This window comes from Phyllobates terribilis, unplaced genomic scaffold (genome assembly GCF_046119375.1).
Source record: "Phyllobates terribilis strain yellow unplaced genomic scaffold, ASM4611937v1 Scaffold_5869__1_contigs__length_48561, whole genome shotgun sequence".
NCBI classification, from domain to species: domain Eukaryota; kingdom Metazoa; phylum Chordata; class Amphibia; order Anura; family Dendrobatidae; genus Phyllobates; species Phyllobates terribilis.
This window is the reverse complement of record NW_027368614.1, coordinates 1-13,980: the sequence shown is the minus strand read 5'-3', so window position 1 is coordinate 13,980 and position 13,980 is coordinate 1.

Here is a 13,980-nt window from a genome sequence, read left to right as displayed (position 1 = left end):
TGTTTTTGTCATTCACCATGGTAAGGCAACCAATTCTCTTCAGTCAAACTAAATTATATGAAAATGGTTCGATTTTTGTCTCCTCCATGTGCCAGGAAATCTCGCATAGCGCGGCGATGTAGCCCAAAATCATGCCTTGATGATGCAATCAACCTTTGGCTAGGTCCTGCACTCACTTTAAATTCCTGAAAACAAAAACATCCTACACGGTGCAATACTCGACCGCGGAGTCAGGCACGAGGTGTAACACCTGTCGTTCTGTGATAGCCGATTGACATTGGAGTGTCCAAAAATGGTAGTGGTGAGAAACTTGCACTCTAAACTAAGTGGTGGATGTTTAATCCGGTTGTTGTCTCATTGCTTACCCGGAACTCGAAGCGCGTGGCCAATCTCCGAAAATCAAGTTGATCGGAAGCTTGCATTGAAGACCATCCTAGTGTGGGATTGTTGGGTTGTAGGAACTAGGGAAACACAGTTCATATCCCTCGTCTCCTTAGTTTTAATGATAAAAAACAACTTATTATTCTAACATCTACCTTGAGCGAGTTACTATAGGTTTATGATATAGCTTCAATTAGAATCGTGCTTAAAGAGAAGCAGCTGGTTTATCAAGTATAAAAGCATAGGAACTAAGGATCTTGGATATCGCTTAAGGGAACCGAAGATGATGGTCGTGAAATATAGCATAGTGTTGATAGCGCTTAAGGGAATCGAAGTAGCAAGCTGAACAAAGAAGAGCGATATCCACTATACCGCTTCAAGGGGACCGATGAAAGAGTTATTACATATAGCGCTAAGGGAACCAAAGGTACTCGCTGAAGGGGACCGAGCATTGATTCCAGGATAGAATCTTTCTCAGTTCTTATTTTAGGAAATCTGCTTCACACAAGAAAACTGTTATGATTTTATTTCTTTTATTCATTTTATTTACCTAGATCCGTATCTTTCTGTTTAGGAAATAGATATTATTCATTATCTATATAATGGTGATGTTCTAGGTCATTTTGGGTTGTTGATTTTGAGTTTTAGAGTTGAGAGCATTAAGTGTTTTAGAGCTATTAAGTTAAGCGACTTAAACTATTAAGTGAAGGGAGTCTGTACAATTCTAACTAGAGATCGTGTGTCGAGTCTATAACTTTGTGTTCGGATTAGGATGTAAATCATGTGATTCAATCAATAGGGAAATTGCTTTGAGTTTATTATTTCTTGTGCTTCACAATTTAAATCAAATATATTGTAAGTAGCTTGAATTCCACTCTTAGGAACTTAAACTTTTGGTTCTTAAGATCAAGCCTCTTCAACGATCCTACAATTGGTATTAGAGCAAGATCCAATTCTGAAGCAATGAGCAAGAATAGTAAATTCAACCTTGGCATCCCCATCAAGAAGCCACATTAACTTCAAGAGGGAGAAATCGATTGGTGGTTGGGAGTTCATACAACTTATATCCAAACTCAAGACTACCAATGCTTGAAAATCATCGAGCTCAGAGATAAGGAGATCCCTGCGACTGTCAAGGATAGAAAGGAATGGACACCCGAACACTATATGAAGATGGAGACGAACGCGAAAGCTCGTCAACTAGTCCTCATCAGACTCACGTGGAATGACATAGACAATGTGATTAGCATACACACTGCCAAGTAAATGTGGGAGGCCATCATAGCCATCCATAGAGGAAGTGATGACATGAAAAAAACCCGCAATTTCAATCTTCAGAGGGAGTTTCATGCCTTCAAGATTATTCCGGGAGAAAGCGTGTCTGCTTTTCAATCAAGATTCACCATTCTCGTGGATAAGTTTAGTGCTTCTGGAGTCAAAATCCCTTAATGGGAGCAATCTGTGGCGGTCATCTATGGAATAAGCGACAAGTATGAACTCACTAGAAGAATCACCCTCATGTATGCCGAAAGCAAGGACCTTTCGGTAAGGGACATTTTTGGGAAGTTCTTTGATCAAGAAGTCGCTGACAATAAAAGAAGCAACGTTGTCAAGGAAACAAGAGGGGTTGTCCTAAAGCTCACAAGAGTCCTAGAAAAGATGAAAAATGAAGAGGACGATGATGAGGTTGAAGTTATGGAAATCGCCCATATGACCAAGATGGTCAAGAAGTCCTCAAGAATAAGAATGCTCTAGGTGCTAGTTCAACCTCTAAAAGAAACATCAAGGACTACACCTGCTACAACTGTCAGGATAAGGGCCATCTCACTAAGACGTGCACCAAGCCCAAAGTGGAACCAGTTGAACAGATGTCGCTCTTTTCAGTGTGGGGAGAAGATGATGATGAAGCTGATCTTCATGAAGGCTTCCAAGGCATGTGCATCATGGAAAATTCTGATGAAGCGACTTATTAGGTACATCTCTCTCCTAAATTTATTGCTCGCTGCATTCTAAGTAAAACAGAACTCGATAACATGATTAAAGGTCTACTTGATGATAATGAGTCTATAGAAAAACAAGCTATTTAATATGAGGAAGAGGTTCAGGAATTAAGAGATTAAAGCTTAGATTTATCCACTAGGCTCGCCGATAAGGAAAAGGCCCTTAAAAAACTTATGGAACTGATCTTGATAACTAAGTCCTATAAGGGTAAGCAACCTCAATGGGCATCACCCAAGGTAATAACTAGCACATGGAAAGTGATACGCCTTTTTGCACGGAAACACCCCTTATTTGGTTGAATCTGCAAGAAACCACCCTCTATATCAGTAATTATTCAAAACAACCCAGATTTCACAATTCTTTACCCAAAAGCCATCCGTGTCTATAATCCTTTAACTTTTCCACCCAAAACCCAAAAATGACTCTTTTACACTTTACAGAATTCCAAAAATACAAAAAAATCAAGGGTTTCTTACCCCCATTTCAATTTCTCGTGATATTTTGATAATATCATGATACTTACCCATTTTTAACAGCCAAGTTATATATAAAAATAATAGTCAAATGAACAGTATTTTTTTATCGTCCTGTTCAAAATTGGGTTGTTGACCTTCTCCATCTTCTACCTACTCTCAACGACGGCGGGCAGCACCACCAGCTACTACATCGACTACAGAGAAAACAACGTTACCACGGACCAGGGTCAAGTATTCACCACAGACTCGTCTCCACCAGCCAACATGGAGCTGAAATTCAAAGGTAGAAGCACCTCACTGACATCGTCCTCAAACTCAAATAATTCTCTCTCCTCAACAACTAGAGAATTCACTTCTGATTCCTCCTACCAGTTTGATACCTCTTCCGGTGCCGGAACATACCTCCTCCTCCTCTACTTCTTCACCTTCTCCGATACTCTCTCCTTCGCCTGTTTCAGCGTCTCCTCCAACAGCCACACGCTCCTCCCCAATCTCACCGGTTCAAAAGCCTCAAACTCCCTTCTTTTCAAGGAGTTTTTGGTCTCTGTTGAATCCGGAGAGGAGACTCTCAGACTCTACTTCATCCCAATTGGATATTCGCTTCATCAACACAATTGAAGTGATTTACACCGATTTGAGCCTCACAGACATCGATTCTCAGCTTGTTTCTAACGGCGGCGACAACGGCAGGTTTGTTCACTTGGGATCTAGGGTTTTGGTTCCTGTATACAGACTCAATGTCGGATGCCCAAATGTGAGCGCTTCCGACAATACTCTCCGCCGCAATTGGTTTTAGGATGACTCTTATTTGGTGGCCGGAAAAGAGAACATAACGACAATAGTTTCTTCAACGACTATAGTTTCTTCGTTCACGTGGGATATTTTTTTTTAATAATCTATCTGTTCAAAATTGGTCAAATATCATGATATTATCAAAATATCATGAGAAATTGAAATGGGCGTAAGAAACCCTTGGTTGTTTTTTGGGCTTTTGGAATTCTATCAAGGGTAATAGAGTCATTTTCGGGTTTTGGATGGAAAAGTTAACGGATTATAGACATGGTTGGATTTTGGTAAAAAAAATGAAATCTAGGTGGTTTTGAATAATTACCGATATAGAGGATGGTTCCTTGCAAATTTGGCCAAATAAGGGGTGGTTCCGTGCAAAAAGGCCAAAGTGATGTGCAACTTATTTTGAATAAGCTTGAAACCTTAACTGATTCTATTAAATGAAAAGACGGTTAATCAAACTATTTTTTCATGCTAGACCTGAATTAGGATATGACTCTAAGAATGATTCCTCTGCATGTTCCTTTGCTCATAAAAAACTGACTAGGGAGTTAATTGAAATAGATGAAACATTAGATAAGACCCTTCATGCTTGGAGGACTAAAAATGAATATCTAGAGCAAAAGGTTGAGGTCTTAGAACAACCCCTTGAAGGTACTAAAACTTGGTTTTCTGGAGAAAAGGAAAATACTTTGTATGTTGATTAAGCCCAATGAAAATTCATTAATAACACCAATGTTAAGCATAAGTAATCCCTTTCATCCACGAAAGGGAAAATATGGGTATGTTCAGTATAACTCTTGGTGTAGATTTTGTAGCAACAATGGGCATGCTATTCATGATTGTAGGAAGAAGAAGGCCTATGATAGCAAGTCCTATAGGTCTTCAAATAGTCATAAAAATGTTGTCAATGTCCTAAAACTTGCTAATAATAATAAGCTTAACCATTTTGGAAGTCCCTTCACATGTGCTTCCTCCTTTAGAAGTCAAGAAAGCCCAAAATCTAACCAACCCAGAAAAGCTGAGCTTCGATGGGTTCCAAAAGTTTGAATCTTATCTTTGCAGGTTATAGGGAGCATCAAGAACAAATGGTATATAGATAGCGGCTTCTTCTGCCATATGACTAGACGAAAAGACAATCTTCTCTCTTTTCAAGCTTCAGAAGGTAGTAGAATCTCATTTAGTAACAAGAAGACTGGTGGAATCAAGGGACATGGAAAGGTCCAGCTGAGTGAAGGAATTGAAATTCAACTTATAAACTTTGTTGACAGTTTGCGATTCAATTGCTTAGTGTTCAACTATGTGACGAAGGCCCTAATGAAGTCACCTTAATGACTACCAGATGCTTTGTTAGGAACATGGCTAATGAGATCATTCTGAAAGAGAAGCGAGTCGACATGACCTACCTTTTCAACTGCAGCTATATCCCTAATCGCCTCTTGGGTGTTAAGTCCATTGAAGGTTACTCATATTTGTGGCATCAGTGACTCGACCATGCTAGCCTTCACTTGCTTCATAAGCTTTGCTCAAAGGAGCTGGTCCGTGGTCTTCCTGAAATTAAGCCTGAGATTATGTCTCAATGTGATGACTGTATGCAAGGAAAATAGTATAGAAGCTCCTTCAAGGCCAAAAATAATGTCACTACTAAGAAGCCTCTAGAGCTACTTCACATGGATCTTTGTGGGCCAATGCGAGTTCAAAGCCTTGTTGGAGATCGCTACATGTTTGTGATCGTGGATGAATACTAACGCTTCACTTGGACCTTGTTCCTTCACTCCAAAGATTAGGTTTACTATTGCTTCTATGAGCTTGTTCCCTTACTTGAGACATCTCTCTCCCTTTCTCTTTGAGCTATAAGATCTGACCATAGTATGGAGTTTGAGAATGGGGACATGCTCAGTTTATGCAGAGAAAGGGGTATCAACCATAACTTTCCAGTCCCTAGAACTCCCCAGCAAAATGGTGTTGTAGAAAGGAAGAATCGCACTCTAGTAGAAATGGCCCGTATTATACTTATCTCAAGTGGCTTATCATCGTCTTTGTGGGCTGAAGCTGTTAACACAATGTCCAAAATTGTCAATAGGGATATGCATAGACCTATCCTAGAAAAGACTCCATATGACCTCATTAGAGCTTCCTCCAAGCATCTCCCATTTGTGTACATTCGGCTTCAAGTGCTTCGTTCAAAACAATAATCTTGGTAAGTTAGATGCTAGAAGTGATGAAGTTGTCTTCCATGGATAAGTGTCTGCAAGTAAGACATATAGAGTCTTGAATCAAAGAACCAAGACATTTGAGAAGAGCATCCATGTTATATTTGAGGACTCTTCTCTTGCTCCAAGTTCTCTTACTCAGGATCCCTTTCCTGATACAACTGCTCAAGAATTTCCAAAGCATGTAAATTTCTCAAACCTCAATCCTCTCTCTCCATAGTTTACCCCCTTCGTTCCCTTGGCCATAGAAACTGAGAGCGACAATGAGTAACCAAAAGGAATTAGTGTTCCTCTTTTAGATATTCCATCCACCTCCTCTGAACCTCAAACTCGTCCATTTCAACAAAGAAAATCTCACCCTCCATCTAATATCCTAACCCCTTTAGACTCCGATTTTCACACTCGTTCATCAGCGACTAACTTGTTTTCCTTTAGAGCCATTGTCTCTCTCCTTGAACCCAAGAACATCAAAGAAGCTATAATTGATCCTGATCGGGTGGTTTCTATGCAAGAAGAGCTTCATGAATTTGAGAGAAACAAGGTTTGGTGACTCGTTCCTTCCTACTGATTGAACTATCGTAGGAACTCATTGGGTATTTCACAACAAGCTAGATGATTCAGGCGATGTGATAAGGAACAAATCTAGACTCATAGCTCATGGGTATAACCAGCAGAAAGGATTGATTATGATGAGACCTATGCACCAGTATATAGACTTGAAGCTATCCGCCTCTTGATTGCATTTGCTTCTCACAAGGGGCTTCAAGCTATTTCAAATGGATGTCAAGACTACCTTTCTCAACGTTCATCTTAAGGAAGAAGTCTACGTTAAGCAACCTCCTGGTTTGAAGAAACTCAACATCCCTATCATGAGTTATTCCTGGATAAAGCTCTCTATGGCCTGAAGCAAGATCCAATAGCGTGGTATGATTGTCTCTCATAGGACCTTCTAGCAAATAGCTCCCGCAGGTGGAAGATAGACAAGACGCTCTTCATTCAAGAACAAGGAAGCAACATCCTAGTGGTTCAGGTATATGTAGATGATATCATTTTTGGTGCGACCAACATGTCGATGGTTGAAAAATTCAAAGATATAATGAGTAGCAAGTTCAAAATGATCATGATAAGGGAACTGAACTTCTTTCTGGGTTTGCAAGTAGTGCAAAAGGATGAAGGCATACAATTTCATCACCAGAAATGCCTAAGGGAGATCTTAAACAAGTATGATATGGATTCTTGCAAGTCACTACACACTCTCATGTCTACAACGACTAAGTTAGATGCTTATTTGAATGGCCCTTCAACTAATGAGACTACTTATTGGGGAATGGTGGGTTCCCTTATGTACTTAACTGCCTCCAGACTAGATATCGTGTTCGCTATCAATCTTAGTGCTTGTTTTCAATCTGATCCAAGAGAGTCACATATTGTTAACATCAAGCGCATCTTTTCCTACCTCAAAGGGACTGACAATCTTTGTCTCTAGTATCCTAAACACTGTGATTTTACTCTTGTTTGATAAATCAATGCTAATTTTGCAGGTTACTTGGTTGATCACAAAAGCACCTCTAGAATGGCTCAATTTCTAGGCCTTTGTCTTGTCTTATGGGGCTCCAAGAAGCAAAATTCAATCACCATCTCTACAACTGAAGTCGAATACATAGTCGTTGCATCGTGCTGCACTCAACTCCTTTGGATTAAGCAGCAACTCTCAGACTTTGGCATTTCTATGGGAGAGCATGAAATAAGTTGTGATAATACCAACGCACATCAATATTTCCAAGAATCCTATGCATCACTCGCGGACAAAGAACATTGACATCCATCATCACTTTACTCGTAACCATGTGAAAAAGAAGAACATAGAGCTCACTCACTTCAGGACTGAGTCTCAAATAGCTGACATTTTCACCAAGGCCTTGAGCAAGGACACATTTATACACCTAAGGCTTCTCATGGGAATGATTCCCTTCAATTGAGAAATCCCCTTCTTGTAAGTTCCCTCTCCATTGACTATGAATTATCTGCCATATTTAAGATTGGGAACTTAGAACTTAGTCGCTTTGTCTTTGAAACGGTGTCCTTAGGGGCATTAGGCTCTTTCATGCTCTGTGTGGTGCAATTAGAATGACCTTATTAATTGATAGGAGCATGTAATATGGTCATAACTAGCGACTATTAGTATAGGATTAGCGGTGTTTAGGTGCTTGTCGAGTGTCATTCCCAAAATCCGGTTTGGAGTTGATATTATGGATTTGCGGGAAGCTCGAAAGCGTTTCTTGTGGTGCGACATGGAGATCCCGTTTGTACCCTTCATTGGAGCTTGCAGGATGGAGCTAGATGGAGAATGTACCACACCTTCACCAGGAGAGGGCCGAGAGGAGAAGCCGAGCTGCCTCGAGGCTAGTTGAAGACAAAGGCGAAATACTGCAGAACTGGAAATCGCTCCCGCGATCACAAAATCGCTCGCAATTTACCCTTTTTCCAGCAATTCAAACACTCGAGATTTTGGAAGACTTCCACATCAACAAGAGAAATCGCGGTCGCGATTGGACTACCGATGTCAAGATTTTTCCACGGAGTTATCCGAATTCAACCTTTCTTGGATGCTTTGAAGATTCCATTTGACTTGAACTTTTGTAACTTCTTTTTGTTTAATTTTGCCATTGATTTCAGACTCGAATTTTCTGTTTTTATTTTGGGTTTTCTAGGGAGAAATATAAAAGACTCTTCTTCTTCTCCCTAGAGAGTGGATCTTGCTTTGTAGTAGAGAAAACACCATTGTTGAGAGCTTCATGAATCACTAAGTTTTTGTTTGTTTACTTCAAAGTTCAAAGCCTTCTTTCATTGGATTGTTGTGAGCTTCCTACATCTTATATCTTCTTTCAATTTTTGATTTATTTTATAATCTCTTGTGCCTCAATTTGCTTTTGAGAAATATTGATTTGTCTAGGTCTAGAACTAGATTGGTTGGTATTGTTTCATATTACTAGACTAGATAATTCTTGTTGAAGAATCTTGTCCTTGCGTAGCAATCGCTATCTACATGCACTTGTTGTGATTGTTGTTAGCGTAGAGATTATAAACTTGTGTCAAGTATCGGCTTGTCGCCAATGGTATTGCACAAGCCTACCTATCTTTGAGCTCAATGCTATTTGATTATTGAATCTTAGTTGTTCTAGGATTATAGTTCAATAAGGGTTTCTAGGACATGATGGAATAGTTACTTTTCATGAAAAAGAATAGGATAAACCAATTGAAAGTTTATGATATAAGGTGTTAGGATTCTATGATCAACTTTCCTTGCATGATTGATGTGCTAAGAATCGAGAAGTAAACTCCTTTCATCCATATTACCAAATCTCAACATTGCTGGTTTGATTGCTTTCTTGATCATATTCACATAACCCCCCCCAACCCCCCAATTTGGTTACTCGTTAGTACAAAATTGTGGTAAAAACGGTTAATCGACTTCCTTGGGATTCGACCCATACTTTCCACTTTACTAATGGATACCGAGTTGGGTTTCTTTGATAGGCATAAAGACTTTAGCCTCATCAAATTTGGCGCCGTTGCTGGGGAAGTCAAACTTACAGTTTTTATCTCATTTTTGTATCTAACCTTAGTGTGGATCATTCATATATATGGTCCACGCTAATGCTACTAATTCAGCTTTACTTGATTTTGATCCAGAGATCGAGAGAACACTTCACTTTGAGAGGAATTTTCTAAGGAATCTCTGGGAGAACATTCACGAGATCGTGATTGAAACCATGGCTGGAAATCAAACCTTGAGGCAACTCACCACTCCGGACTGGCAACTCAACATCTCGGGATCACCTTGCCAGCCCTAGATGAAGGAGTTCATTTCGAGCTCAAGACCGGATTCATCAATTTGCTTCCCAAGTTTCATGGCTTGGATAATGAGGACCCGATCATGCATTTAAGCGAGTTCCACGACATTTGTTTGTGTAGCAAGCCGAGTAATGTCACGGAGGAGCAATTGAAGATGAGGGCCTTCAGATTAACTTTGAAGGACGTGGCTAGAAGCTGGTATTACTTGCTTCCGGTGGGATCAATTGACACTTGGGTTAAGTTGCATAAAGCCTTCCTTGACAAGTATTTTCCATCTAAGAAGGCGGTCGCTTTGAAAAGGGAGATTGCTAATGTTGAGCAAGCCGATGAGGAATCGCTCTATGACTATTATGAGCGGTTTTCCAGGTTGCCCGTTTCACGGGTTTGAGGAGAAGGATTTGGTGACCCACCTCCATAATGGGTTACTAGATCATGAGAGGAGACTTGTAGACACCGCTTGTAATGGAAGCGTCTTGAACTTGACTCCCGCTGCAGCCCAAATCCGTATTCATGAGATTGCGGAAGGTACAAGGAGCTTCGGGAGAACGTACACTAAGAAAGTTGCAAGTGCAGAGAGGTCCGAGCCTACCGAGACAAGTGAGTGGAAGGATGAGATTGCCGAGTTAAAAAGTATGATCAAGGGCATGGCCCTTGGTAATCAAAAGATGGCATTGTTTGTGGTATTTGTGCAAAAGAAGGGCATCCTAATGATTTATGTCCTCAACTGGAGGATCCCGCTATTGTTGAGGTGCACGCTTTGGGTGGATATGGCCCTAGTAGACCTCGTTATGATCAGAACAACAACTACAATCAACGAGGTAATGATTATCTGGGTTTCCGATGGAGTGATCCAGCGGGTGCTCAAAATTACAATCAACCCCGAGTTCAATATCGACCTAGAGCTCAAGGCCCTTCCACCGAGGACATGCTAAAGTCCTTGACACAACATTTAACCACTCATGTTCAAACCACTGAATCCGGCATAAGGAATATTGAGAAGCAAGTCGGGCAATTGGCTGAATCATTGACTAGACTTGAACAACGTGTCTCGACATCCCTGCCCTCTCAAATAGTGGTGAATCTGAGGGATAATGTAAGTGCAATCAACTTTAGAAGTGGGAGAAATTTTAGGGTAATATAGAGGCCCAGAAGGAGAGAACAGCTTCAGGAGGCAAATCGCGGTCGTGATCTCAAATTGCGGTCGAGATTTCAGGTTTTGGAGGGATGAATTTTGACGGAGATTTTTCAGAAAAGCTACAGGAGGAAAATTGCGGTCGCGATTCAGATATCACGGTCGAGATTTTAAGTCCTGGAAATCCATATCGACCGAGAAAGATTGGTCTTGACTGAGATTGCATCCCAGGGACTTCTAAGCCTTCAACTACACATCCAAGACCCGAAGAAGAGTACGAGGATCAAGGGGACTTTTCTTTGAGACAAGAGAACTATGTGAGACCCAATTTTCCTCCTCTCTACTCCGAGAAACCTCCCGCTCCCTTTCCGGAAGCTCTAAAGGACACTAGGAGGCCCGTTAACGATCAAGAGCTCTTTGAAACGTTTAGCAAGTGCGAGGTAAACATTCCTTTACATAAACTTGTTAAAAGTATTCCTAGGTATGCTAAGTTCTTGAAGGAGCTTTGCACAATCAAGAGGAATAAAAAACTCAAGGGCAAAAAAAAGGTTCAAGTTAGCAAGAGGGTATCCGCGGTGATCCAACACAAGGTCGCCAAGAAGTGTAGCGACCCAGGTATGGTTACTATCCCTTGTGTGATAGGTGAGACTAAAATTGATAGGGATATGGTTGATTTGGGTGCTTCTATCAATGTTCTTCCTTACTCATTGTACAAGTTGTTAGGACTAGGACCCCTCAATGAAACAGGGATTGTGATACAACTTGCCGATAGCTCAACGGTTTTCCCAAAAGGGGTGGTCGAGGATGTATTGTCACGGTTGATAATCTCATTTTCCCCGCGGATTTCTTTGTGCTAGATATGGAGCATGATAATCAAGCCGCCCCTATTCTTTTAGGTAGACCTTTTATGAGGGCGGTTAATACTAAGATAGATCTAGCAAGTGGGTCGATAACACTTGAGTTTGACGGGGATGTAGTTAGATTTGATATATTTGATTCTAGGAAGCATTCCCTGAAGGATAACTCAGTATTCTCTATTAATGTTATTGACCCTAATGTGCAAACAGCTTATGATGTGTTTGGGGTTGATTCATCTTTGGTGGAGAATAGCTTAGCCCCTTTTAGTAAACATGATGTCATTTGTTCTGCTGGGTTATGTGAGATTTTAGCACCTTCTCCGGAGGTTTCGGATAGTATTTTGGCCGGTGGGCCCATGTTATTAACAATCGTTTGAGAGCGAGAAACCGCTCCCCTTATTGTGCAGGTTCCCACCACCACTAAGCCACCGAACCTACCTTCGATGAATATATCGAATGCTCCTCCAAAGAGAAAACAGAACAAGAAGGTGGCTAAACCTAAGTGGCGAATGAAAGAGGAGAACACTCTTATAGCTAAGCCTTTTTGTAGATGGTTCAAGGATTTGATTCTAAAGGCTGAAACTCAAAAGGGATGGAGTTCATATGGATAATGAAGTGTGGAATTATGTCGAGCCTACGACTATAAATAATGGCACTGCTCGGGAGGCAACCCGAAGGAGTACGTAAACCCTCTACCCCTTCTCTTATTCTTTCGCGTCCTTACATTGCTGCATTGAGGACAATGCAATCATCAAGTGTGGGGGAATTGGATAGTTGGTGTACATTTGGATTTTGTTGGATTTCGTATTAGGTTTTATAAAAAAAAATTGAAAAAAAAAATGAAAAAAAAATGAAAAAGAAATGATTGTGAAAATCCTGGGATAGGTTGGAAAACCGAAAGGGTGGCCTAGGTAAAAAGCAGGTAGTCCGTGTGGCTCTACGCCGGGAAATATTTGGACTTGAGAGATATGAGTTGTTGTTGAGCCTAAAAGAATAGAGAGTGTCTGGTGAAATCCCGAAAGTGCGCTAGAGCAAGAATTGGAGTGTAAAAGAATTGAGTCTCCTAGGATTTGGTTCTCTTACTATGATTCGGTGTCGGTGACATAAGAAGGTTGTTTGAAGGATTGCCTCAGGTTTTAGGATTCACCAAGGAGGGATAAGAAGTTAGTAATTGGCCTTTTATTCTTCTATTTTGAGCTTATTGGTATCCATGCTTCACATGCTCATCTTTTGCTATTTCATGAGATTTGTTACACATTATGGTGGTTGTATTAGATTCTAGGATTAGATTTCTATTCTTGGAGTTTGATGCGTATTGTTGTGGTTGTGCTATGCGTATTTCTTGATTAGGATTGGTGGTTGTAATTTATGGTTTGAGGATGTTATTTAGTGGTTTAGTACATCATATGAAGTGGAGGAATAAGAAGTGTGTCAAGCGAGTGGGTGACTCTATTTTATATCTTATTTTGATTATCCATTATATTTTCTTAGCCTTAGAGGAGATTAGGAGTCCACTTGTGTGCTTATAGCACGCACTTTGTTCGATAATGGTTACTATTTTGGAGTGGCGTCATAAGAAGTGGTGATATAAGGAGGGAATTGGGTAGGTCACCTTGGAGAGATAAGGAGCTAGACGGGAGATAGGTTTAGTGTTACTCGCTTACATTTGGAGTTTGGCGTATAGTCGCTAGCAAGCTTTCTCATTCTTATTATGAACCTTTGTGCTTATTGGAGGAGTTAGCATCACTTTCCTCTCTCGGGGACGAGCAATGTTTAAGTATGGGGAGTTTGATAGGAGCATGTTATATGGTGATAACTAGCGACTATTAGTATAGGATTAGCGGTGTTTAGGTGCTTGTCAAGTGTTATTCCCGAAATCCGGTTTGGAGTTGATATTATGGATTTGCGGGAAGCTCGAAAGCATTTCTTGTGGTGCGACATGGAGATCCCATTTGTACCCTTCATTGGTTCTTGCGAGATGGAGATAGATGAAGAATGTACCACACCTTCACCAGGAGAGGGCCGAGAGGCGAAGCCGAGCTGCCTCGAGGCTAGTTGAAGACAAAGGCAAAATACTGCAAAACTAGAAATCACTCCCGCGATCACAAAATCGCTCCCGTGATTTGCCCTTTTTCCTGCAAGTAAAGCACTCGAGATTTTGGAAGAGTTCCACAATAGTAAGTGAAATCGCGGTCGCGATTGGACTATCGCGGTCAAGATTTTGCCACGGAGTTATCCGAATTCAGCCTTTCTTGGATGCTTTAAAGATGCCATTT